This window comes from Rosa rugosa, chromosome 6, assembly GCF_958449725.1.
Source record: "Rosa rugosa chromosome 6, drRosRugo1.1, whole genome shotgun sequence".
In the NCBI taxonomy this organism is placed as follows: Eukaryota; Viridiplantae; Streptophyta; class Magnoliopsida; order Rosales; family Rosaceae; genus Rosa; species Rosa rugosa.
In genome coordinates, this window is record NC_084825.1 from 33,880,010 (window position 1) to 33,885,326 (window position 5,317).

The window sequence follows — 5,317 nt, forward strand, 5'->3', positions numbered from 1 at the left end:
TTCTATTATCCTGCTTACTGCCCCACCAAAATTTGGCACACATTTGGTGTAAAGCAGCACAAAATCTTTTAGGAAGAAGAAAGCAACTCATGGAATAGGAAGGCAGTGCTTGAGCGACTACCCTAATCAACAATTTCTTCCCAGCACTGCTAAGCAACTTACCTTGCCAACCTTCAAGCTTCTTGCTCAACCTCTCTTTGATAAAAGCAAAAGGCTCTGACTTGCTACGACCCACATAAGTAGGAAGCCCCAAGTAGCTTTCATGTTTTCCCACAATTTCCACCCCCAAAGAAGCTGCCAAAGACTGTTGTGAACCATGACCAACCTTCTTACTAAACACCACACTGCTTTTACTGAAATTAACCAACTGCCCAGATGCCTTCTCATAATCATGAAGCACAGATTTAATGTGCAAACATTCCTCCTCAGAAGCAACCCCAAAGAGAAGACTGTCATCAGCAAACAGTAAATGATGGATAATAGGTGCATTTTCACAGACCTGAACACCCTTAAGTAGGCCAAGAGAAGCTTTCTTATTAAGTAGTGCAGAGAAAACTTCCGCACATAAGAGAAACAAGTATGGAGAGAGAGGGTCCCCCTGCCGTAACCCCCTAGTAGGAGTAAGATAACCCTTAGGTTGTCCATTGATCAGAAAAGAATATCTCACTGTACTGACACACTGCATAATAATTCGAACCCAAGAATCATCAAATCCGAATCTGACTAGCACAGCTTCTAAGAATTTCCATTCCATCCTGTCATACGCTTTACTCATATCAAGTTTCAGTGACATCACCCCTTTAGAAGACAAACAAGTATGGATATAATGAGAGACTTCATTAGCAATCAAGGTATTATCCGTGATTAGCCTGCCAGGAATAAAGGCACTTTGGAAAGGAGAAATAAGCTGTGCCAAAATCTTTTTCAACCTATTAGCCACAACCTTAGAACAAATCTTATACAGAACATTACATAAAGCAATCGGTCTCAAATTAGAAACCTTCACTGGATTTTGGACTTTCGGAATCAAACAAATATGAGTATAATTGACTTCTCCAAGCAGTTGACCAGAGTGCAAAAAATGTTGCACCACAACAACAACATCAGAGCCAATGATATCCCAATAGTGCTGAAAGAAAAGCGGAGGCATACCATCAGGTCCAGGAGACTTTGTAGGATACATCTGAAACAAAGCTTCCTTGATTTCCAAAGCAGAATAATCAGCGCACAAATCTGCATTCATCTCCGGAGTAACCCTTGGTATAATTAGATCGACAACATCACACATATGAGCATGATCAATCTCCGCAGCCTGAAACATATTGGAAAAGTATGACAATACTACACTTTCCATCCCAACATCCGTATCCTGCCAAATTCCAGAATCATCAAACAATCCCTGCAGTCTATTCTTCACTCTTCTGTTAGAGGCCTTCCTGTGAAAGTATTTGGTATTCCGATCACCATCGCGAAGCCAAGAAACCTTTGCCCTTTGCTTCCAATAGGTATACTCATCATTCAATAACCCATCCAGTTTCAAAGCTAACTCAAAGCTCTCACTTTGATTAACATCTGTTAAAGGAAGATAAGTGAGATCATGCAATCTACCACGTAAGGCCTCAATTTCTCTACCTCTGTTGCCATAGGTGATACGCTGCCAATTTGCTAAAGCAAACCTAATGTTACGAAGTTGCAGCACTGTTTTGAACATAGGAAACCCATCAGAACTACGTTCCCAGCCCTCACGTACAACCTCAAAACTGCTGTCTGTGTGTGTCCAATGACACTCAAACTTGAACCGCCGACTGTGCCTAGAATTGGAATGCACAGGCCTTCGGTACACCCCTAGAAAAATGGGAATATGATCTCCATGGATCGGCAGTAGGTGTTGAACCCTAGCCGCCGGAAACACATCAAACCATGAAGCGGAAGCCACTCCTCTGTCCAACCTGCTCCGCATCCCCGGCCCCTTCCAAGTGAAAGGCGACCCGAAGAAACCCAAGTCGATCAGTTCTAAGTAGGAAAGGGCATCCCTGAAAAGCTGCATTTGGCCTTCACGCCGTATTTCACCTCCTTCCTTCTCTTGGGCATTCAACAGCTCATTGAAATCACCGATGACCACCCACGGTAACTGCACCTCCTCGCTCAATTCCCGCAACAGTGACCAAGTACGGTGGCGCTCAGCGGTGGTGGGATGGCCATAAAAACCAGTTATCCTCCACCGTATACCAGACCCGTCAGTTTCATGAACCTCCACGTCGATATGATGTGAAGATTTCGAACGAAACCGAACATCCAGCCCGTCCCTCCAAAATAGAGCCAAACCACCACTCTGCCCGACTGAGAATACCGCCTCACAGTTCATCATCCCCAATTCCAGACGGAGATTATTCATATAGTTCCAATATCGGATCTTCATCCCACACAGGAAAACGAAATCCGGCTTTTTCTGCTGCACCAACCGGCGCAACGCTTGCACCGCTGCATCGTTGTTGATGCCACGACAATTCCACAAGATAACCTCCATTGGAGATAGCAAGTAGAAGGTTCAAAACCCTAACCTTAGGTTCACACCGGAAACCCTAGGAGAAAGAGTTAACGTATTCCTTTATGTTGTTACTCAAATTTATTATATGATAAAAATTAGAACAAACGACAAGGGGACCACACCAAAGCCTTATCAAATTTTCTGCCTTTCTTTTTTGGTATTAGGATAATTGATTGGCTATCATTCCTTAAAGGGTTCCTTTTTTTTTTTTTGAGAATAATAGTCAACCATTTTTATTAATAATAAACATAAGAAAAATTACAACTTAAAGATGTAGAAACTACATCAAAATATAAACTAATAAGGGAAATACTAGATGCAATAAAGCATCGGAAATAACACCTAATAAAGATACGAAGGGATACAATTAAGCATTTGATGACGCCCAGGACAGAGTCCGGGCAATGTAAAACGGTTCCAATAGTATGGCCGACCATACTTCCACGCATATAAATACGTCGAATAGAGGGTAACCTTCTATCAAGGTAACCGCCGGTAGTGTGACCGACCTTGCCTACTCCACACAATAAAATGCGCTGAATAGAGAGCAATCTTCTACCTAAGTAACCAAAGAAGCAATTCTAGCATGTAGAGAAATTTCAGGCCCAAGAAAAATCTCCCGGATCCCAAATGCAAACCCTCACAGCTTCGGGCTCATTCACCAGCTGCAAAACCCCAAGAAGGAAATCCCAGCCCAAAGTCCTACTTGAGCAATTCAACAGAACACAGGCCCAGCCAACCCTAGCAAAGGGCCCAGTTCCATGGTTGGACACCCAAAATCTCTCTGGGCACCCAGATCTGCCTTGTCCTCACCCCCAATCGCTGCGCCGCCAGTCCCCACAGGAGGAACCCCGTCCCAGATTTGTTCGCACGACTCAAGACGTCGCCGCCTGCCCCATCAGGCTTGTGGCGGTGTCCGCGGAGGACCGAAGAATGGCTACAGCACACCCAATGCCCACTGGTCAGATCTGTGACATAGCAATCGCCGAATCCACTGGTCCCTGATCGCGATTTCGACCGCCGCTCCACCGCCACTCGTTGGAGAAGGAACCTCTCGGCCCCATCAACCTGACAACACCCGCTGCCACCCATTCTATTGGCCGCAGTACAGATGCCGCCCAGGACCCGATCACTGCACCGCTCCTAACACCTCTTCAGCGCCCCGGAAGGACTGATCGAACACCGACTGCGCCCTGGATCCCAGATTTTCCAGTCACCAACAGTCCCCAATCCAAATGGACGACGAACCGAAGGCGACCTCCAGACCCAGATCGAACCAATCTGAGGAGGAATGAACGAAATTGCTTCAACACAGGTCGAGGACCTCGATGTCTTGGAGAGTAACAGAAAAAATGAAGAGACGGCTTGGACCATACTCGAAGGCTGCGACACCAGGGGAAGTGCTGGAAATTTGCTCCATCTGAGATGGAGGAAGTTGCAGAAACGCATACCCATGGGCGGCGTTCTCTCAAACCCTAGCAGAGGGTATTAAATAGCACAAGAAGTTCAAGGCTGTTGATCCTTGTGATCCTTAAAGGGTTCCTTAAATTCTTTTTATTTTTTATTTTTTTTTATCTATTTTGAATCATTCTTTGGAATTAATAATGGGTTTTCTCCGTATATTTTCTTCAAGAATGTGGAGAATCTTTAGGAATTGAAGAGGTGAATACTTTCCAAAGATTTATAATTCTTATTCGAGAAATTTTAAATACACACCCCAAAATACTTAATACACATCCTTATTATTTTATATTTCAAATCAGATTTTATAGGTAGATTAAATGACCAAAATAGACATCTATATATTAGAAGAAAAATAAAAATAATCATATCTTCCTTATATGATTCTATAATTATAAACACAATAAATTTCTATATATGCATCCTCATTTAAAACAAGAATAAAGTTAGAAACCATCTAATTTAAATTTTCCTTAAATAAATTGTAATTAATGGGGTGAGAAACCATATAATTTAGAATTTCAAAATCAATGGCATTAAATGTTTTTAAAAAAAATCGCTTTACTCCCACTTTTAGTTTTTTTTTTTTTTCTAAAAGTTATGATTAGTCAATTTATTATTTAATATAAAAAATCACAGGTATAAGACTTTGTAATTGTTAATTTGTTTGACCATCCAATGACAATTTTGTAGTTCCGTCATTGTGGAGAAACTACTGATATATTTTTAGTTGAATGTTCGACTCAAAATTTTATACTTGATCAATATGGTGTTTAGTGGATGAGAACTTAAATAATACAAAACCTATTTCTAAGCATCTATTTGAAGGGAACAATAATAATTCCTTATGGATTTCTCAGTAACTAACACAAGTAATTAATATGGTCAATTATAAAATACTAATATGTTAATATATACTAATCAAATTAAATAGTAGCCTTAATGTAGTTAAATAATAGTGTATTTCATGGTCTTTTAGGTTAAGGATATTTTAGGTAATTTGGGTTGTGTATTTAGTAAAATATTAGAATGAGTAATTAAATGGTAGGTGTATTGAGTAAGGAGCGTGTATTAAGTAATTAGGAGTGTGTATTTAAAATTTCTTTTCTCATTCACTCAATAGATAAACAAACAGGAGCAAATTTCATTTTACCTCGATATTTACACTCTAAATCATTTGTGCCCCTGCACTTTTAATTTCATCACGCGTACTCCTGTACTTACCAATTTCAATCAATCTTGTCTAACCCCTGGCTTTTTTGTGTGATGTGTTTTGAAATTGTAGTCACACACGATGTAATTTTGTAT